Below are 24,048 nucleotides of genomic sequence, written 5' to 3'. Positions count from 1 at the left end.
AGTGCAGTGGTGCCAGCCATCTTAGCTCACTGCAACTTCTCCCTCCTGGTTTCAAGCAATTCTCCTTTCTCATCCTCCAGAGTAGGTGGGACTACATGCATGCACCACCATGCCTGGCTAATTTTTGTATTTTTAGTACAGACAAGGTTTCACCATGTTGATTTTGATGCTTGCTTTTAAGCTTTGTTAGGTAGGTCTAGACAACCATTAGTCTAGGTCTAATTGGGCCCCAATACTGAGGGAATACCCTTCTGAGAACTTCAATGCCACATGTATTAGATGGTCTTCTCACTCTAAGGAGAATACAAACTATTTTCAGCCCTCTCTGAACTCTAAGGCTTGCTCGGCTTGCTCTTTTCCAATAGTTCTTTCCCAGCCTTAGTAAAGTTTCTTCATAAGCATGTGATGATCAATACTCAGTTGAAGACTAGAACCTTCTACAGATCTCCAGAGTTCTCTCTATATATGTAGTTTTCTTCTCTTCAGTACTCTGCTTTTCGAATTCTAGCTACTGTGGCCTTCTTGGCCTGGAACTCTTGTATTCTCAACTCAGGGAGACTGCTGGGGTCTGCTTGGGTTCTCCTCTTTCCTATGAGGCAGCCTAGAGATGCCTTCTAAGCAGAAGCTGGGTAATTGAAGGGCTTATTTTGTTTCTTTTCATGCAGGCATCACTGTCCTAAACTGACTATTGTTTCATGTCTTAAACCATTGTTTAATATATTTGGTCTGATTTCTACAATTGTTTAAGGCAGAAGGATACATCCAGTCCTTGTTCCTCTCCATCATGACTAGAAGTAGAAGTTCTTGGATAGCATTGTGAAAGACAAAAATTGCTCTAAGGGTCAGAGTGAAAATGAAAATTTCTTATTCAGAATTGCCAAAGAACAAAAAAAAATAGAAATGAAAATTTACCCTCTCTAAAATAAGCCCTTTGGCAATAGTATCCAATTCAAAGTAGAAAAAGAAAAATACATTGACTCTTTAGAGTAAAAATTTTAATTTATATACATATGAGAAGATAATTCAACAAATTAAAGGTAAACTACTTGTCCTATTTCAAAATTACTTTAAATTCTTAGAAGTCACTAAAAACATTGTTTCAATAGCCAGAAATATTTTCTGATGTAAAACATGTTATTTCTTCATTTCTATTTGGTAACAAAACAAAAAATAGTATGACTGCAACACAAATCTGTGCATAGTCAAAAAGAGAGAGAAAGAAAGAAAGGAATGAAATAAACAGAAAAATTGGCCTGAGCAAGCTGGGACTTTTCTTCTTACATGCCCCACTTTGTATTGGTAAGACCAGATAATGAGTAGCACTTTTTCTTTGTAACAATTCATTAATCAGAGAAATGATCCTTGCTAGTGTTTAGATGTTCTACTTAATTTGGTACCTCTGGCCTGCTGCCCCACTCATGCCAAAATTATTATTTCTCACCCAGCAGGTGATAAATAACAACTTCAGTTGTGATTAATACCACAAATCCTTCAACCTGACGAATGCAAAAAAACTTGAGACCTACAGGACAAGTGGGTGATAATTGTTGTGAGAACTGTTGAAGCTCTGCTCAGCTTGTGAGGGAAGAAATCCACAGGAAATGAAGCATTTGCTAGCAGTCCAACTGATCCTAAGAGGCTTCATTAAGCCCATCTCAGCAACATTCGCCATCTGAATACCAGTGCTAGCTTTTCTCCCTCCCAATACTAAGTTTTAAGTATCTTCAGAGAAAAGAAATCATGAACTCATTTTTGCATGCATTTAAATATTTATTGAATGGATGAATAAATGAATAATAAATGAGAAAACAGAATTTTCGCCCAAGTACTAGACATTATAATGTGGGTCATTTGAGAGCTACATATGGTTATCTCTTGTCATTTCTCTAATAAAGCAATTGTGCAGAAGTGTAGTTTTGCTAAAAATCCATAGCAAAATTAACATTCTCTGCTGGCAAAAAGAAAACTGTTAGCAATGGCCAGTAACTAAAGCCACATGGTGCCATCAACTTGATCATTATTATTTAGCTCTAGATACCAACATAGTATACCAGTGGTCCTCAATTAGGCAGATGGTAAAGGGACTGCGTGTTATTTGAAAAAGCTTCCCAAGATATTCCTTGCCTCCTCATTGAGAAACTGCTTTAAATGGTGGTATATATTTTAAGTCACAAGTCAATGGATGCATAATGATGGTCAACCAGTTGAATATTGCCTACAGACATTTTGGTTTGGCAGGCAAGTTGTTTTAATTCTTTTACTTTAATGCCTTAAGGTACAGGGATGCATTATCCACTTTGGCACAGCCCCTGCTATGCCTTTTGTCTAATACCTAGTTGGTCTCATTCTATTCATTACATATCTGGCTTCTGAACTGAGTTTGTGATCCCTGGCTGAATGGAGAGGTACTAAACAATAACAACCAAAAAAACCAAAAAAGTAAAAAAATAACTTGGCTTGCAATGTTTATCTTATATAAATTTCAGGGAACAAAGTATCACCCAATTCATTTCTTTAAATCAACTTTATTGTGGTATAATTACATACAATAAAATGCAGCTTGGTGAGTTTTGACAAATGTGTACATCTTATAAACATCAAAACCAATATATAGAATTCTTCCATTAACCCCCCCAGTGCCTTATACATTCAATACAAAAAGAAAACCAACAACAAAAATCTGACCTCAGATAACCCTTGATCTGCTGTCATTATAGATTAACTTTGTGTATTGTAAAATTTATATATGCACAGAGTATGTACTTTCATGTCTGCCCTCTTACCTGCAGCATATATAATGGTTTAGGGATTCACCCACATTGTCGCAAGTAACAGTTTTTTGTTACTTTTTTTTATTGAGTAGTGTCCTATTGTTTAAAGGTACCATAATTTATCTATTCACCTGTAAATGGACTTTTGGACTTTTTTCTAATTGTGGGATACTATGAATTAAGCTACTGTGAACACCCAGGCATTAATCTTTGCATGGACATGGCTTCATTCCTCTGGGGTACTTAGCTGTAGAATTACTGAATCATATAGTAAATATATTTTTAAGAAACAGCCAGTTTCCTAAAGTGCTTGCACCAATTTACACTCCCACTAGCAGTGAATGAGAATTTCAATTGTTTCATGTCCTTCTCAACACATATTATCAAACTTTTCAATTTTAGTCATTTCAATAGGTGTGTGATGACATTTCATTGTGATTTAATTTACATTTCCCTGATGACTAATATCATTAAGCTTTTTTTTCATGCATTTATTGGTCATTCATGCATTTTTTTTGTAAAATGCCTTAGTCTTTTGCTCATCTTTTAACCTTGTATTTTTAGTTGGCTTTTTATTAATTTCTGAGTTCTTTGTTGTTCTGGATACAAGACCTTTATCAGCTATATTATTGCAAAACTTTTCCGCTATGGTAAGCCTTTTTTAATTTATTATCTTTGGAAGAGCAAAGGTTTTAAATTTTGATTAAGTCCAATTTTCGAAGTTTTTCATAAATATTTCTGTATCCTACATAGAAAACCTTTTCCTACTCCAAGGTCATAAAAAGTTTCTTCCCAATATTTTTTTTTCTTGAGATGGAGTTTTGCTCGTTGCCCAGGCTGGAGTGCAATGGCACAATCTCGACTCACCGCAACCTCTGCCTCCCAGGTTCAAACAATTCTCCTGCCTCAGCCTCCTGAGTAGCTGGGATTACAGGCATGCATAACCACTCCCGGCTAATGTTGTTATTTTTAGTAGAGATGGGGTTTCTGCATGTTGGTCAGGCTGGTCTCAAACTCCCGACCTCAGGTGATCCACCCGCCTCAGCCTCCCAAAGTACTGGGATTACAGGCAGGAGCCACTGTGCCTGGCCCCAGTGTTTTCTTTTAGAAGCTTTAGAGTTTTAACTTTTGCATTTAGATCTATAATACATTTTAATTTTTGTATATAGCTAAGAGTTAAAGTTTATTTTTTCCACAATGATGTTGTTCCATAACCATCTACCTAAAAGCCTATTTATCTCCCACCATCCTCTACCTTGGAATTATCTAGAGTTTTATTAATTTTATCTATTGTGTCCCTCTTTTCTATGCCATTTGGGGTTTTACTTATTTTCTCTCTTGCTTATCCATTTCCCATTTTATTGATTTCCACTTTTTTATTATTTCCTTCATAGTAGTTTAATTGCTCTTTTTCCAGATTATAAAAGTAGAAGCTGAGATCATTGACCATAGACTGTTATTTTCTAATATAAGCATTTAACACTGTAATTTTCTCTGTAGGTTTTGCTTTAGTTGAATCCCACAAATTTGGATATACAGTTGACCCTCGAACAACATGGGTTTGAACATCACAGGCCCAGTTACGTATGGATTTTCTTCTGCCTCTGCCACCCCTGAGACACCAAAACAAACCCCTCATTTCCTTCCTCCTCAGCCTACTCAACATGAAGACAAGATGAAGATCATTATGATGATCCACTTCCTCATAATGAATAGTAAATATATTTTTTCTTATGATTTTAATACCATTTTCTTTTCTCTTACTTTGCTGTAAGAATACAGTATGTAATACATATAACATGCAGGATACATGTTAATCTACTGTTTACACTATTGGTAAGGCTTCTAGTCAACAGCAGCCTATTAGTAGTTAAGTTTTAGGGGAGTACAAAGTTATACATAGATTTTTGACTAGACACTGAACAACCCCATGCTGTTCAAGGGTCAACTGTATTGTATTTTCATTACTTCTAAATTCAAAACATTTTCTAATTTATTTTGTGATTTTTGTCTCTGACCCTGGACTACTTTGAAGTGTGTTGTTTAATTTCACAATATTTGGGGATTTTTCCACGACCTAAGTTCACTCAATAACTATTTGTCAAGCACTTACCATATGCTCAACAAGTAGGCTCCTGCAGATACGGGGCAGTGAACTATCCAGAGTACTTACCTGGCACAGTCCCTGGAAAATAAGTGGTGTTTATTGAATGAATGAAAATAAGCACTTTGGAGAATGTAAACATGAAACCTGATTAGAACTTAACTGTCAAGAGTATTATTCTAGTGATGAAATAAGAATATGATACTGAGAAATAATGACTACATGGGTATTGAAGAACTTGCTAAAATAATGCTTCCTATGCTGTCCAGTGAAATTCAGCACTTCTAAATTCTCCAAGGGAACAAATAATGGAAACATACCCAGTTAGAAAAAACTATTAACATCATGTCAAATGACTGCCAATGAATGATTCAGTGGATTTACATTATATGAATATGCATTAGTGTTTACACAATGATGGCCTTTTATTCTGGAATATATCATAGGTTGTTAACTTACTTTCCAGTCTACTGAAAACATCAACTATTTATCATGATAAACATCTAGACAGAGTAATTTTTTCCATTTAAAACCCTATACATTAAGAAAATGCATTAATTGCCTAAATCTCATTAACTTTCACTTTGAGATTACATGTGTGGTCAATAAAAAGATTCTCTCACATGTTTTTTCTAGATGACATTTCCATCTTGCCTTTCAGATTCTCTATTCTCTATAGTGTTTGTTGTACAAGATCCCAATAGCATCCTTAAGTACATTACTTACTTGCTCAACAGAAACAAGTAATTAGGACAAGGAGTTCAAACTAAATGTGTATAACAAAAAGTTTAAAAAAAACCTCAATGTCTTATTTTTAATTATCTCTAATTTTATAGGAGTGAAACATTGTACTGATGAAAGTGTATTACATTAAACTTGGTAGGTCAACATTTTTGAATTAAAGAAAAAAATCACTATAAAATGAGTTGTCTGGTTTAACTTATATTGAGGGCTTTTTTTTAACACATTATTTTTAAAACTACTTTTGTTTAGTTTTAAACTGTAGGTAATGAGAAAACAACAAGGAGCTAATCCTCCAGAAACAACTGTGAATGGTATTTTCTTTGAACGTATGATTAAACCAAAATAAAATAACGTGTTCAACATTAACAAACTACACATGCTATTTGGGAGCAGAGAGATATAAGTATGCTCTCACCTCTGGAACCCACACATTTCTACTTAATAATCATTTAAATTTCACATATTAAATATTTGGGTGTGAAAACCAGAAAAGTACTGAATAATGTACTTAGGATATTACACCGAACTTAGGACATTGCTCTAAATATTCGATATAAATTAATCCATCACCTAAGTTAATATCTTAGTAATTTGACATATTTGGTAAAGTTTTCAAACTACTTAGTACATTCGAAGGTTTTGTTGGTTTGTTTTTTTGTTGTTGTTTGTTTTTTTAAGGTATTGTCTTTGACTATTCTTCACTAATGGGGAGTGAAGGTAGGAGTCGGGGGAAAAACACTATTTTTCAAAATGAAATCAATAATACTTTTTCCTCCAATACACTCTCATCAGTATGAATGTGAGAATAAAGTGAATATTATATATCTTTGGTGTTTAAATGGAATGTAAACAAATCAAATAAACTATGTTTTAGAGCTTTACACATTAACATTTACATAATTATTTAAAAATATATGTTCAAGAATGTTCATTATACCTTATACACACTATACACCACCTATTTTATTAATAATGGCTGGTTAATGAGTTAGAGTGTATCATCATATAATGAAACCTTATATAATTGAACATGTGTCTACATCTCCTTACACCCATGTCAGAAAAGATAAACATTTTTGAAAGAATATGTCCATAGTAACAATGGAAAACAAACAAAAAAAAAGTGTTAACAGAGGGGCAGAAATTGTGACAAACTCTCGATTTTAAAAAAGCACACAGATCTACATAGAAATAAGCTTGGAGGAAACCAAGTAGTAGCAGAAACTTTTCATAAAAATGGCAATAGAGGCTGGGCGCGGTGACTCATGCCTGTAATCCCAGCCCAGCACTTTGGGAGGCCAAGGCGGGTGGATTACGAGGTCAGGAGGTCGAGACCATCCTGGGTAACATAGTGAAACGCTGTCTCCACTAAAAATACAAAAAATTAGCCGGGAGTGGTGGTGGGCGCCTGTAGCCCCAGCTACTCAGGAGGCTGAGGCAGGAGAATGGCGTGAACCTGGGAGGTGGAGTTTGCAGTGAGCCGAGATCATGCCACTGCACTCCAGCCTGGGCAAGAGAGCAAGACTCCGTCTCAAAAAAAAAAAATGGCAATCAAGTCCAACTCCAGAAGTCAGTGGCATCTTATACGAAGTACATGAGGGGATCCCAGGCATTCAGGTGAAAATTAATTCAGAGCAGCCGGGCCGATGGGACACTTCCTCAATCCCCAGCTTTTGCTTAGGAGCAAGGGGCCAATGGCAGTATTTGCTGTCAGGATGCTGTGGGGAGTGCCCAAGTAACAACTAACCTCAAGAACGATGAGGAACATCACACCCAGAAGACAAACTGCCACCAAACTCTATTTAGATGCTCATCATAGACAATGAGAAGAAGCAGAGTAAGTAATGTAACTAGTATTCCCAGAGAAATGTAGACTAATTCTCAAATGCAAAGAAACACAAGCAGACAACTAAGAACTGTCCAACATGTAAAGAAAAACAAGCCCATAAGAGAAAGACCCCAAACTCAACAAATTATCATCAAAAAAAAAAGAGTCAGTTATACAACCAAAAATAAATTTAAATAATATCTTCAGAGATTCCTGGGTGTCCTGTACATATGAAACAGAAAATAAATAGAAATCTTGGAAACTTAAAATGTTATTGGAATTTCAGTTTCAGCTAAGATGGAGTCATAGGGACTGGGTATTTTTAGGTATTTCAGGTGACTAGATATTAGTATTCCATTACTAGTTGATTCTAGCCCACCTGAAATACCTAAAAATCTGGACAAAATACATGGAACAATGGTTTCAAGAAATGGAGGCTGAAAAGTCCCACGATATGCTACCTGCAAACTAGATAACCAGGAAAGTCAGTATTGCAACTCGGCCTGAGTCTGAAGGCCTAGAGGGTTGACATTGTCTCACAGTTCGTCGACACTGAAGATTTGTTGTTGGTGGTGGTGTTCTCCTCCCTTTCTTCTAGTCTTTCTTTCCTTTTTGCATATTAGTTTGGATAGTTTTGGATAGGGACTAGTTAAGTGCCCCAGTCCAAAGGCCTGAGAACCTGGAACTCTGATGTCTAAGGGCAGGAGAAAACGGATGCATCAGCTCCAGAAGGGAGACTTAATTACCTTGTCCCTACCTTTTTGTTCTATCCAGGCCCTAGGTAGGTTGGATGATGCCCACCTACATGGGTGAGGGTGGATCTTCTTTGTTACTGAATCCAGTACTAATATCTTCTGGTCATGCTGTCACAGACACACCCAGAAATAATGTCTTATCAGCTATGTAGTATCCCTTAACCCAGTCAAATTGACACAAAAAGTTAACTAACATCACACCAGGACAGGGCATAGGGGAAGGGAACCCAAGTAGGGCCTGGTAGACTCCCTCTAAGTTGAAGAAGTACAGGGGAGAGTCCAGGGAGACAAAGGCAGCTAGAGTTTGCAGGGCAGAGTAGTGAGGACGAACTGCATAGATCGGCAGTTGGTGCCCCCTGGGAATCAGGACTATCAGTGTATGAATATGAGAAAACTACCTGAGGCCAGGAAAAGGACACCTAAAAGGATTAAAGGGAGCAATACTGAGAGATCACACAAGGGCAAGAATGGTACTTGTTTGCACCAGTGAGATTGAGAAATTTCTTAATTCACAAGGTGTTAAATAGAATATAGAAGGTCCCCATTTTACTATGGTTCAATTTAAGATTTTTCAACTTTAGGATGGTATGAAAGTGAAACTCATTCGCTATATTCCTCAATTTAGGGCAGGGTTACATGCCAATAACTACATCAAGGAGCATCTGTGTTTAAAAGGGTCTTGTCTCAAAAGAGAAAATAATTAGCTGTAGACTAAATATTGTTCTGCTCCTAACATATTTTAAAAGACCCAAAAGGGTTAAAGTGTTTTCTAGAAACTTAACTGCATTTCAACACAAAGTTAAATAATATTTGTAGGAATAGAAAAATATACAGCCCCCACAAGAAGAAAAAAAAATCACAATATCTGGCATAAAATAAAAAATTATCAGGCATACAAATACGCAGGGAAAACTTGTAATAAGGAGAAAAATCAATCAACAGAAACCAATCCAGAACCAACACAAATGTTAGAATAAGCATACAAGGACAATAAAACTGTTGTTATAACTATATCCAAATGTTTAAAACGTGAGAGGAAAGAACATATCAGAGACACAAAAGTTCTCGAAAAATTTCTAAATACAAAACTATAATGTCTGAGATGAAGAATATACAAAATGGGGTTAATGACAGATGAGACACTGCAGAAAAAAAGGTGAACTTAGTGACACAGCAATAGAAATTATCCAAACTAAAACACAAAAGGGAAAAAGGACTAGAAGGAGGAGGAGGAAAACAGTAACAACAACAATACATTATCAATGAACTGTGAGGCAATTCCAAATGGTTTAATTTACGTGTAATGTGAGTCTCTGAAGGAGGGGAGAGGAGGTCAGAAGAAAATACTTAGAGAAATAAACTGGCTGAAATTATTCCAAAATTAGTGAATAGTGTAAATCCAGAAGTCCAAGATCAACAAACCCTAATCACATGAGAAAAAATTCACTAAACTACATCACAATCATATTGCTCAAATCCAGGGATACAGAAAAAATTGTAAAAGCATCTAGAGAGGAAAAACTGTTACATACAGAGAAACCAAGATAAGGGTGATGTTTTCTCATCAGAAATAATGGAAGAGAAAAGGCAGTAGAGCAGATGGCTTAAACTGCTGAAAGAGGAAAAAAAACTGTCAACCTAGAATTTGATACTTAAATATCTTTCAAAAGTGAAAGTGAAATACCTTTTCAAATATACAAAAGTATTCCTCACTGGTAAACCCATACTACAAAAAAATGATTAAGAAAGTCCTTCTGACCGAAGAAAAATTTTACCAGATGGAAATATGTATCTATACAAAGAAACAAAGGATATCTTTACAAAATAATTGACCATTTAAACAAAAATAGCAATGTATTGTGGAGGATATAACATAAGTAGGAGTAAAATAATAGCACAAAACCTGAAAGGAGAGAAATAAAAATATACTTCTGTAAACTTCTTATATGTGAAATGGTATAATATTACTTGATGGTAGGCCATTATAAGTTACAGATATATACTAGAAACCCTAAAACAGGGGTGTGCAATCTTTTGGCTTTCCTGTGCCACATTGGAAAAAGAATTGTTGTGAGCCACACATAAAATACACTAACTATAGCTAATGAGCTAAACAACAACAAAAAAAGTTGCAAAAAAAAATCATAATGTTTTAAGAAAGTTTACAAATTTATGTTGGGCCACATTCAAAGCCATCCTGGGCCATATGCGGCCCACAGACAACGGGTTAGACAAGCCTGTCCTAAAACAATCACTAAATAACAAAATGAAGAGTTATAGGTAGTGAACCAAAAGAAATGTTAAGATAAAAAATAAACATTTTTAAAAAAAAGCAGGCAGAAAAACAGAAAATGAAACAGAAACAGATGGGGCAAACAGAAAACATAGCAAGAAAGTATATTCAAATTTCATTATATCAATAATCACATTAGGTGTAAATGGTCTAAACACTCCAATTAAAAGGCAGACATTGTCAGATTGTATATAAAGACTCAACTACTCGCTGTTTCTAAGAAACCCACTATGAAATATAAAGATGCAAATAGGTTACATGTAAAAGAATGGACAAAGATATATCATACTACTACTAATTCAAAGAAATCTAGAGGATTTATGCTATTAAAGTCCATTTCAGAACAAAGACTTTTATGGAAAAAAATGTCTTTTCATAATGATAAAGAGGTCAGCTAATCAAGAGGAAAGAACAATCCTAAATATCTATGCTCCTAATATGAGAGCTTCAAAATACATGAAGCAAAGACTGATAGAACAGCAACGAGAAACAGACAAACCCACCAGTATAGTCAGACATTTTAATATCCCTGTGTCAATACTTGACAGAACATGTAGGCAGAAAAATCAGCTACATTATCAACCAACTTGATACCATCCAACACTTTCACTAATTGATATTGATAGAATATTCCATGCAACAACAGCAAAATAAACTTTCTTTTCTATTGCACATGGAACATTTAATAAGACTGACCATATTCTGGGCCACAAAAAAAGTCTCAAATGTAAAACTATTCATGTTATACTAAGACTATTCTTTGACAATGAAATTAAATTACAAATCAGTAACAATCAGTTTACTTTCCCTTCAGCAAAACAAACAATCAAGAGAATGAAGAGACAACCTGTAGACTGGAAAAAAAAAATTTGCGAACTGTTCATCCAACAAGAGACTGATATGCAGAATATATGAGGAAATCAAAGCAACTCAACAAAAAAAAAAAAAAAAAAAGAGAGAAAAATCTCCAAATATTTGGAAACCAAATAATACACGCCCGAATAACATGGGGTTCAAAGAAGAAATCAAAAATGAAATTAGAAAGTATTTTGAACTTAATGAAATATACCTGAAACACAATATACCAAACTGAAACACAATATACGAAGCATTGTGGGATATTGCTAAAGCTGTACTTACAGAAAATTACTTACAGCATTAAATGTCTATATTACAAAAGTAGAAAGGGTGAATGTTTCCCCCATAAGATTAGTAACAAGGCAAGGAGGTACTCTCTCGCCAGTTCTGTTGATGTTGTATTAGAGGTTCTAGGGGAAAAATAAATAAATAAAATCAGTCAAATCGAAAAGAAACAAGTAAAATTTTTTGTTTGCAGACATTATCATGTAGGTAGAAAATTTGATTGAATCTACAAAAAAGCTATAGTTACACTATAACTGGTCTAGTAATACTAGAATAAGTAAGTTTACCAAGAGGGCAGGATACGAGAGCAATATATAAAAGTTATATTTCTATATCCTAGAAACAAACAAATGGAAATTGAAATTTGTAACACCACCTATCTATAATAGCATCAAAAATGTAAAATATTTAGGGATAACTCATCATTATATAGCCTATGTATGAGTTCTCACCCAGGTTTGTGCATTCTGGAGAAGATGCAGAAAAGGTGGTATGATGTTCAATACTTAATTTTTTAAATTTATCTATCTTATTGTGTTGTCTATGTCTTGAAAAGTTGTTGCAGTTATTTTTGATTGGTTCATTTTTAAAATTTTTTTATTTCAATAGATTTTTGGGGAACAGGTGGTGTTTGGTTACATGAGGAAGTTCCTTAGTGGTCATTCTGAGATTTTGGTGCACCCATCACCTGAGCAATGTACACTGTACCCAATGTGTAGTCTTTTATCCCTCTCCACCCCCCACCCTTTCCCCCAAGTCCCCAAAGTCAAGAACCCAAAAGTAAATACAACAAAAACAAAGATAAATAGATGGGACTTAATTAAACCAAAAAGCTTCTGCACAGATGTTGCAGGAAGTCAAGGATCCCGAACGGAGGGACCGGCTGAAGCCATGGCAGAAGAATGTGGATTGTGAAGATTTCATGGACATTTATTAGTTCCTCAAATTAATACTTTTATAATTTCTTACGCCTGTCTTTACTGCAATCTCTGAACATAAATTGTGAAGATTTCATGGACACTTAGCACTTCCTCAATCAATACCTTTGTGATTTCCTATGCCTGTCTTTACTTTAATCTCTTAATCCTATCATCTTCGTAAGCTGAGGAGGATGTATGTCGCCTCAGGACCCTGTGATGATTGTGTTAACTGCACAATTGTTTGTAGAGCATGTGTGTTTGAACAATATGAAATCTGGGCACCTTGAAAAAAGAACAGGGTAACAGCAATGTTCAGGGAACAAGAGAGAACCTTAAACTCTGACTGCCAGTGAGCTGGGCGGGACAGAGCCATATTTCTCTTCTTTCAAAAGCAAATGGGAGAAATATTGCTGAATTATTTTTCTCAGCAAGGAACATCCCTAAGAAAGAGAACCTGAGGGTAGGACTCTGAAATGGCCGCTTCAGGGGCGGCTGTCTTTTACGGTCACAGCTGTAGGGATGAAATAAGCCCCCATCTCCCGTAGCACTCCCAGGCTTATTAGGACGAGGAAATTCCCACCTAATAAATTTTGGTCAGACCAGTTGTCTGCTCTCAAACTCTGTCTCCTGATAAGATATTATCAATGACAATGCATGCCTGAAACTTCATTAGCAATTTTAATTTCACCCCAGTCCTGTGGTCCTGTGATCTCACCCTGCCTCCATTTGCCTTGTGATATTCTATTACCTTGTGAAGCACGTGATCTCTGTGACCCACACCCTATTCGTACTCCCTCCCCTTTTGAAAATCACTAATAAAAACTTGCTGGTTTTATGGCTCGGGGGGCATCACAGAACCTGCCAACATGTGATGTGTCCCCCGGACACCCAGCTTTAAAATTTCTCTCTTTTGTCCTCTTTCCCTTTATTTCTCACACCAGCTGACACTTAGGGAAAATAGAAAAGAACCTACTGACTATCGGGGGCAGGTTCCCCCGATAACAGCAAAATAAATAATCAGCAGAGTTAACAGACAACTCAGAGTGGAAGAAAATCTTCACAATTTGTACATCCAACAAAGATCTAACATCCAGAATCTACAAAGAACAAAGAACTCAAAACTGCAAGAAAAAAGTATCCCATCAAAAAGTGGGCTAAAAACATGAATAGACAATTCTCAAAAGAAGATACACAAATGGCCAACAAGCATATGGAAAAATGCTCAACATCACTAATTATCAGGGAAATGCAAATCAAAACCACAATGCAATACCACCTCACTCCTGCAAGAATGGCCATAATCAAAAAATAATAGATGTTGGTGGGGATGCAGTGAAAAGGGAACGCTTTTACACTGTGGGTGGGAATGTAAACTAGTACAACCACTATGGAAAACAGTGTGGAGATTCCTTAAAGAACTAAAAGCAAATCTATTGCTTGATCCAGCAATTCCACTAGTAGGTATCTAACAAAAGAAAAAGAAATCATTATATGAAAAAGATACTTGCACACACAGGTTTATAACAGCACAATTTGCAATTGCAAAAAGATGGAACCAGCCAAATGTCCATCAATCAATGAGTAGATAAATAAAATGTGATATATATAAATACATATATACACACACACACATGCACACACACACATAACCACACACATACACACACGGAATACTACTCAGCCATAAAAAGGAAAAAAATAATGGCATTTGCAGTGACCTGGATGGAATTGGAGACTATTATTCTAAGTGAAGTAACTCAGGAATGGAAAACCAAACATCACATATTCTCACTCATATGTTAGAGCTAAGCTATGAGGATGCAAAGGCAATGCTTAATTTTTTATTGCTGGTGTGACAGGTTAGGTATTTGAGATAACTGGTGAAGGCACTTTTTTTTTTTTATTATACTTTAGGTTTTAAGGTACGTGTGCACAATGTGCAGGTTTGTTACATATGTATCCATGTGCCATGTTGTTTTGCTGCACCCATTAACTCATCATTTAGCATTAGGTATATCTCCTAATGCTGTCCCTCCCCCCTCCCCCCGCCCCACAACAGTCCCCAGAGTGTGATGTTCCCCTTCCTGTGTCCATGAGTTCTCATTGTTCAACTCCCACCTGTGAGTGAGAACATGCGGCATTTATGCAGCCAAAAAACACATGAAAAAATGCTCATCATCACTGGCCATCAGAGAAATGCAAATCAAAACCACAGTGAGATACCATCTCACACCAGTTAGAATGGCCATCATTAAAAAGTCAGGAAACAACAGGTGCTGGAGAGGATGTGGAGAAACAGGAACACTTTTACACTGTTGGTGGGACTGTAAACTAGTTCGACCATTGTGGAAGTCAGTGTGGTGATTCCTCAGGGATCTAGAACTAGAAATACCATTTGACCCAGCCATCCCATTACTGGGTATATACCCAAAGGACTATAAATCATGCTGCTATAAAGACACATGCACACGTATGTTTACTGTGGCACTATTCACAATAGCAAAGACTTGGAACCAACCCAAATGTCCAACAACAATAGACTGGATTAAGAAAATGTGGCACATATACACCATGGAATACTATGCAGCCACAAAAAAATGATGAGTTCATGTCCTTTGTAAGGACATGGATGAAAGTGGAAAACATCATTCTCAGTAAACTATCACAAGGGAAGGCACTTTTTAAACATGGCTTACACTCAGTTGGCTCAAGATCACATTGTCTTATTAGTGCCTTTACACTCCTACAAAACAAGTTCCATCTATTGCTTACGAGTTATGTTTTACATAAGCATAATTAAAATTTTAGAGGTTTACATCTTAAGTACATAGCAAATGCTTATCTTTTACAAATGAAGTATTCTTATCTTTAGATAGCCTATACTCGCAAACATATTTATCAATTTTAATTAACAGCAACATGTTTATACAAAATATGGTTTAGGAAGAACACATACACAGAGAATGTAAACTGGCAGGATGAGGCGTCCTCTACAAAGTTTTTCAAATAACACAATTATCTTCTAGGAAATTGTGGATTATTCAAATAGATTCAAGAAGTAGAAAGCTTGGACAGACAATACCCGAAGGATGAAAAAGCCAACTAATTGCACCTAGAAAATAGCAAATCAGGCTTTCTAAAAAACTTTAAGAGTGGAAAAATAAGTTTTGTTTTTTTTTTTTTTGAGACGGAGTCATCCTCTTTCACCCAGGCCAGAGTGCAGTGGCGCTATCTCAGCTCACTGCAAGCTCCGCCTCCTGGGTTCACACCATTCTCCTGCCTCAGCCTCCCAAGTAGCTGGGACTACAGGCGCCCACCACCATGCGTGGCTGATTTTTTGTATTTTTAGTAGAGACGGGGTTTCACCGTGTTAGCCAGGGTTGTCTCGATCTCCTGACCTCGTGATCCACCCGCCTCGGCCTCCCAAAGTGCTGGGATTACAGGCGTGAGCCACCGCGCCCAGCTGAAAAATAAGTTTTGGGACAAGTTCTATTGAACTTCAAAGAACAGGACTATATTCTGTAAGAACTGTTCCAGAGCATAGAAAAAGATGGACAGTTTCCTAACATTGTAAAAGGCTCACAAAACTTGAGAGACAAAACTAGAGCGCAGACACACACAGAAACTCTAAACTAAGCAGTTCACGAACAATATGCAAAAATCCAGAATAACCAATTAAGAAGCTCCAGCAAAGGAAACAATCAACAGAGTAGAAGAGACAACCTACAGAATGGAAGAAAATATTTGCAAACTATTCATCCAACAAGAGGCTAATATTCAGAATATACAAGGAACTCAAAGCACTCAACAGCACAAAAGCAAAAAAACAAATAATCCAATTTAAGAACAGGTAAAGAACCTGAATAGATATTTCTCAAAAGACATGCAAATGGCCAAGTATATGAAAAAATGCTCAACGTCACTAATCACCAGGGAAATGTCCATCAAAACGACAATGTGGTACCATCTCACCCCAGTTAGAATGGCTGTTATCAAAAAAACAAAAAATAACAAACGCTGGTGAAGACACCGAGAAAAGGGAACTCTTATACATTATTAGTGGAAATGTAAATTAGTACAGCCATTAGGAAACACAGTATGGAGGTTTCTCAAGAAACTAAAAACAGAACTACCATATGATCCAGCAATCCGACTATGAGTATTTATCCAAAGGAAAGGAAATCAGTATATCTATGAAATATCTACACCCCCATCTTTAATACAACACTATTCACAATAGCCAAGATACAGAATTGACCTAAACGTTCATCAACAAATAAATGGATAAAGAAAATGAAGAAAATGTGATATGTATACATAGTGAAATACTATTCAGCCACAAAAAGAATGAAACTCACAGCAACATGGATACAACTGGAGAACATTATGTTAAGTGAAATAAGTCAACCATTTCTATGTAGATAAATACTGCATATTCTCACTCATATGTAGGAGCTTAAAAAAAAAAAAAACCTGAGCTCACAGAAGTGAGGAGTCAAATTATGGTTATTAGAGGCTGGGAAGGACGGGGGAAAGGAAAATCAGGAGAGGTTGGTTAATGGACACAAAATTACAGCTAGGTAGGAGAAATAAGTTCTATTGTTCTAAAGCACTGCTGGGTGATTATAGCTAACAATATTATATGCTTTTAAATAGCTAGAAGAGAGGACTTTGAATGTTTCCAGCACAAAGAAATGTAAAATGTTTGAGGTGATGGATATGCTAATTACTCTGATTTGATCATTACACATTGCATACATGAAGTATCACTCTGTACCCCATAAATATGTAAAATTATGTGTCAACTAAAAATAAAAACTCCCAATATTAAATGAAATAACAACTGATATAATTAAAATAGTAAATAAGATAGGAGAAATCTTTTAATCATCCATAAATAAAAGTATTTTTAAGTGTTTGATAGAATTTCATTTCCATTCTTGACTTAAGCACACTGACATATAATATTCCAAAACAAAAACTTTACAATTAGAAGGAAATGTCCTTAATCTGATGAAAGGACATTTACTCAAAACCTACTGATACACCATACTGAATGGTGAAATACCAGAAGCATTTCTATTATTACTGGGAACAGGATGTCTGCTATCACTATCTTTCAATAGTGCACCAAGATCTCGCCCCTGCAGTAAAACAAAAAAAAAGAAGGAAAGAAAAAGGAAGAGAAGGAGAAGGGGAAGGAAGAGACATTACATTGAAAGGAAAAAGACTTATTCCTCATTAGAAAACCCAAAAGTAACAAAAGCAAAACAATGAAAGAGATCAGTTAGGTGGCTTGATTAAAGATCAATATGTAAAAACCAAAGCTTTCTGATTCACCAGCAATGATTAACTTAAAAATAAAATAAAAAAAAAAGATTTAATTGCTAATATTCCCTCAAAACCGTAAAACAAGTAGGCAAAAGGTTAAAAAAATGTTTAAGATCTATATGCAGTAAAATATATAAAGCTTCAGCGAAGTACACAAAAAACTTAAAGAAATTTACCACGTTTTAAGAGAAAAAAATTTTTTTAAATGTTGATTCCTATCTAATTATAAGAAAAGGATCTTTCTTGGGAGGCTGAGGCAGGCAGATCACGAGGTCAGGAGTTCGAGACCAGCCTGGCCAATATCGTGAAACCCCCATCTCTACTAAAAATACAAAAATTAGCTGGGTGTGGTGGTGCATGCCTGTAGTCCCAGCTACTCGGGAGGCTGAGGCAGGAGAATCGCTTGAACCCAGGAAGTGGAGGTTGCAGCGAGCCGAGATCATGCCAATACACTCCAGCCTGGGCAATGGAGGGAGATGCAGTCTAAAAAAAAAAAAAAAAAAAAAAAAAAAAAGAAAGAAAGAAAGAAAGAAAGAAAAGGATCTTTCATTTTTATTTAGCATTAACTTAGAAGTCCTACTAACCACAAAAAGACAAGAAAACAAAAATTTTAAAGATTAAAAGGAAACAAAACTGCCATTATCTAGGGTTTATACGTTTCATCCATGGAAAACTACAAAGGATCCTTAGAAAGATCATTAGAATAAGAGAGCTCAAAAGCATTTTACTAGAAGGATTCCATACATGAGAACATTTTTTACAGCAAAAATCTTAGATTTCAATTAAATATCATTTATAATAAATAGAAATGGAGAGAACAGGCACACAGGAACATAATCGACAAAAGATGGTCAAGAGCTCCATGGAGATAATCATGAAACTTTAATGAAGGACATTAGAAAAAGGCTAAACATGGTAGCATGACACATTTACGGATATAAAGACTTAATTTTGTAAAAATAACGATTCTCTCTAAAACAACCCTGAAATTCAATGTAAATCCAATCAAAATCCTAGTTTTTGTTTTTGGTAGATTCTATTATTTAATAGAGTCATCATAAATTATCATCAAAAATCCCTGAACAGAACATAGGATCTAGGCAAATGGAAGCTGGTGTTTTGTAGGCCAATTCTTCATACTAACCAAAACCTGAAGGACTTTTTTTCTGCTAACTTTTAATATGGGGGGGGGTACCATGCAGTTGAAAATTATACCTTTCTCAATACGTCTGATACTAGTTTCCCATTGACTTCCTCTACAAATTTCAACAAAAAGTAAACTGAATGTGCTCAGCAATCTCATAAAGTGTTCTTTGCTGATATTACTTCTGATGTATGATTTTATTTTATTTTATTTTATTTTATTTTATTTTATTTTATTTTATTTTATTTTATTTTTTGAGACAGAGTCTCACTCTGTCACCCAGGCTGGAGTGCAATGGTGCAATCTCGGCTCACTGCAACCTCCGCCCTCAGAGTTCGAGTGATTCTCCTGCCTCAGCCTCCCCAGTAGCTGGGATTACAGGTGCCTGCCCCCATGCCAGGCTAATTTTTTAGTATTTTTAGTAGAGACGGGGTTTCACCATCTTGGCCAGGCTGGTCTTGAACTCCTGACTTCATGATTCACCCGCCTCGGCCTCCCAAAGTGCTGGGATTACAGGCATGAGCCACCACACCTGGCCCTGATATATGATTTTTAAGGTCTCGTTTGATAAAGTAGGCAAAACTTAAAATGAGAACACTAAAACACACAGAAATATTTTGCTCAACACTACACAATGGGTTATGTTTCCAGTCATCTGCTCTATGGTACTAAGGTCCACCACAACCATGTTAGATCCCAAGACCAAGAGGTCTAAAACTGAACTCTGACTTATACATAAGAATTGGGAAGGATGTCCTGAACAAGACACAAAAAGTTCAAATCATAAAAAAAAGATTGATCGTCACATTGACTATATTAAAGTTAAGAATTTGTGTACATCCAAAGACACCATAAAAGGACTGAAAGGACAAACCACAAACTAAGAACAGATATTTATAACACTTATAACCAACTAGGTGTTAATACCTATTATACCAATAGGATTCCCACAAATCACTAACAATAGAAAAACAACCCAACAGAAAAATAGACAAAGCAATTATGAATAGCTTTTTCACACACACACACACACACACAAAGAAAATAGCCAATTAACATTCAAATAGACTCAGCTCAATGATAATCTGGAAAATACTAATTAAAACCACATTTGAAAAAATTTAAGTCTAATAATCCCAAATGTTGGCAAAGATATAGACAAGTGTAAGTGTGTAAATTGGCACAAGCATTTAGAAAAACAATTTGGAAATATCTAATAAAGTTAAATATACACATACCTGACAACCCAGCAATTACATTCTTAAGTAAACACTCCTGTATATCTGTACCAGGAGATATGTACAGGATTGTTCATAAACAGCTATTTTTATATTGTAATGGAAAACTGGACACAATCCAAGAGTGTACCAATGAGAAAACAGAGAAATAAAGTGTTATATTTGCCTATGAAAAAATACTATACAACACTGAAAGTTAACCAGTGCTAGGCTCAAAGTAGGTGAAACTAAAAAATATAATATTGTGTGAAAAAAGCAAAACAAAACAGAGTACACACAGCATGATTCCATTTAAATGAAGATCAAAAACAGAAAAAAGTTAAATCATGAGAATGATTAACACAAAATCAGGATAATGGCAACCTCTAGAGGTGGGGTAAAGAGCTGGGATTAGATGAAATTGCTGTCACATAGAGATCTTCGAAGATACTAGTAATGTTCTATTTTTTCACCTAGGTGTGAACATGATCTATGTAATAACAAAATATTAAGAAAAAGAGACATGTTTGTGTAACATATTTTTAAAAGCAGACTTACATGAACGTATATGCAACACATATTCTTAAGTAAATAAAGCTTATTCTAACAATGGGGCTATAGACGGCCCTAAGTTGGTAACTGTTTAAATGAGGTAGTGTTTGATAGGTACATGAGACTCCTTTTTATGACTCACTCTACTTTTATATATGTTCGAAATTTTTCATAATAAAACCTGTTTTGAAAATTCAATACTTTTAATTCTAAATGAGTATTTCTTATCAAGAATAAAAAGGAACCTAGATTTCCAGCTTCTGCTTACAATGTAGAAAGATTTAAAAAGCACCGCTCCCACCCTCACAATAACAACAAACACCAGACAATAGGCAAATTCACCACTGTTCTTCAACTTCTCATACAGCTGAGGCTGTAGGACCAACGAATCCAAAATCTAAGGACAGAAGAGTCACAAGCACTTGCTTACCTGAAACAGATACTACTGGACAATGGTAAGAAAAAGTAAGCTAAATTTTTTAACTAATTGCTAAAGGTTTATTATAAGTGAACAAGAGTCTCTAAAAACCCTGGGGGTCATAGACACAAGGGGAATTCATACTCATTCATAGGTTCTTCTCCAAGAATCTCACAGAAAGTTTTTTTAAAAAATTGCAGACATGGTAGGAATCCTAAGTGACCCTTGTTCTTTGGAGAGAACAGTTGCAGCTGTAGGAAAGGCTTAAAGCCCCCAGTTGGATCCTTCTCCCCTATCGCTATCCCTACTTTGTCACATGTTGATGGAACAAAAGGTGCCAAGGAAAATAAATTGCATAGCCATATGAAAAAAATAAAAGAGGAGACTCCTACCTCACATCATACATTAAAATTAACTCAAAATGAATCATAGACTCAAATGTAAGAGCTAAAACAATAAAACTTCTAAAAGAAAAAATAGAAGAAAAACTTTGCAACTTTGGATTAGGCAAAGATTTCTTACATATGACAACAAACACACAATCCATAAAAGAAAAAGTTAATAAATTGGATTTTATTAAAATTTAAAACTTCTGCTCTTCCAAAGACACCAGTGAAAAATGAAAAGACAAGCCACAGACTGGGGTACAGTGTGTATTATTTGAACATAAGCTGTGATTAAAGATGTATATCGTAAGCCTTGGCTATTATTTAAAATTTGAGTTATAAATAATAAGCCAATAGTGGAGACAAAATGGCCTCATTAAAAGTCAATCGAAAGAATAAACGGTTACAAGAAACAAAGAACAAGCAGAACAAATAGGAAACACTTGGCAAGATGATGTTTTAATCCACCTATGTCAATAATTACATTAAATGAAAATGTCCTAAATGCAGCAATTAATACAGCAGTCCCCAACCTTTTTGGCACCAGGGACCAATTTTGTGGAAGACAATTTTTCCACTGAACAAGTTGGGGTAGAGGTATAGTTTCGGGATGAAACTGTTCCACCCCAGGTCATCATCAGGCATTAGTTAGATTCTTATTAGGATCGGGCAACCTAGATTCCTCCATGCACAGTTCACAATAGGGTTCGTGCTTCTGTGAGAATCTTTTTAACGACAGGGTCTCACTCTGTCGTCCAGGCTAGAGTACATGGTGCTATCTTGGCTTACTGCAGCCTGGACCTCCTGGACTCAAGCGATCCTCCCACCTCAGCCTCCCTAGTAGCTGGGATTACAGGCGCGTGCCACCACACCAAGCTAATTTTTGTAGAGACGGGATTTCGCCATGTTGCCCAGGCTGGTCTTGAACTCCTGGGCTCAAGTAATCCGCCTGTCTCGGCCTCCCAAAGTGTTGGGATTTCAGACATAAGCCACCGCACAGGCCAGGGTTCATAGGTGTGGCCAGCGTTCCCGCTCCTATGAGAATCTAATGCCCGCTGCTCATCTGACAGGAGGTGGGTCTTACGTGGGAATGCTCACTTGCTGGGTGCTCACCTGCTGTGCAGTCTGGTTCCTAACAGGCCACGGACTGGGACTGGTACTGGTCCATCGCCTGGGAGTTGGGAACCCCTGAATTAAAAGAGAGATTGTCAGATAATCCAAGACTCAATTCTGAACTGTTTATACAAACACAGTGTAGGCTGCCACCATGGCTAATGTCTGTAATCCCAACACTTTGGGAAGCCAAGGCAGGAGGATTGCTTGAGGCCAGGAGTTCAAGACCAGCTGGGCAACATAGCGGGACTCCTGACTCCATCCAAATAAAAAAACAAAGAAAGAAATATATTTTAAATAAAAGGTTACAAGTAGGTTAAAAGTAAAATGATAAAATATATAAACCTTGTGGCCGAGAGCAGTGGCTCATGCCTGTAATCCCACCTCTTTGGGAGGCTGAGGCAGGAGGATCACTTGAGGTCAGGAGTTCGAGACCAGCCTGGCCAACATGGTGAAACCCCATCTCTACTAAAAATAGAAAATTAGCCAGGCACAGTGGTGCGTCCCTGTTGTCCCAACTACTTGGGAGGCTGAGGCATGAGAAGGGCTTGAACCCAGAAGGCAGAGGTTGCAGTGAGCCTAGACTGCACCATTGCACTCCAGACTGAGTGACAGAGCGAGACTCTGTCTCAAAAATAAAAAACAAGTAAAAAATACATAAACTTTGTAAACATTAATCTAAAGAAACCCTGAGTAGTAACTGAAATAATTAATATCAGATGAATAACTGCAGAACAAGAAATATCAGGGATAAAGACAGCACATGTTGCTAAGGGGATCGATTCTTCAAGAAAAAATAATAATCCTAAATGTATGTGCATCTAACAAGAGATCTTCAAAATGCATGAAACACGTTGATAGAAATGGTAGGAGAAAAAGAAGCCACAATTCAACATCCTTCTCTCAGCAACGTAGAATACTCCTCTCTCAGCAATGAAGAACAAGGAGGCAGAAAATCAGTAAGATATAGAACAATTAAACCAGCCAACCAAGAAAAGAATCAACCAATCTGATCAACTTAATATTCATAGAATATTCCTCCCAACAACAGCAGAATAAAACATTCTTCTTTTTGTTTGTTTGTCTGAGACGAGGTCTCACTCCCTCACCCAGGCTGGAGTACAGTGGCACGATCTCAGCTTACAGCAACCTCCACCTCCTGGGTTCAAGTGATTCTCCTCCCTCAGCCTCCCAAGTAGCTGGGATTATAGGCGTGAGCCACCACGCCAGGCTAATTTTTGTATTTTTAGTAGAGACATGGTTTCACCATGTTGGCCAGGCTGGTCTCTAACTCCTGACCTCAAGTGATCCGACAACCTCGGTTTCCCA

At 36.4% G+C, this 24,048-nt stretch overlaps 1 long non-coding RNA gene across 1 annotated transcript; it reads right to left on the bottom strand.

Moving 5' to 3' along the window:
• Positions 1 to 3,323: 3,323 nt before the first annotated feature.
• LOC129488090 (uncharacterized) lies at positions 3,324 to 24,041 on the bottom strand. The gene is made up of 2 exons (XR_010122179.1): positions 22,720 to 24,041; positions 3,324 to 11,763 (listed from the first exon to the last, which is right to left on the bottom strand). It is a non-coding gene; the product is annotated as an uncharacterized lncRNA (long non-coding RNA).
• Positions 24,042 to 24,048: the final 7 nt, after the last annotated feature.

The sequence above is a fragment of the Symphalangus syndactylus genome, chromosome 8 (genome assembly GCF_028878055.3).
Source record: "Symphalangus syndactylus isolate Jambi chromosome 8, NHGRI_mSymSyn1-v2.1_pri, whole genome shotgun sequence".
NCBI classification, from domain to species: Eukaryota; Metazoa; Chordata; class Mammalia; order Primates; family Hylobatidae; genus Symphalangus; species Symphalangus syndactylus.
This window is presented reverse-complemented; position numbering and strand designations above follow the sequence as displayed.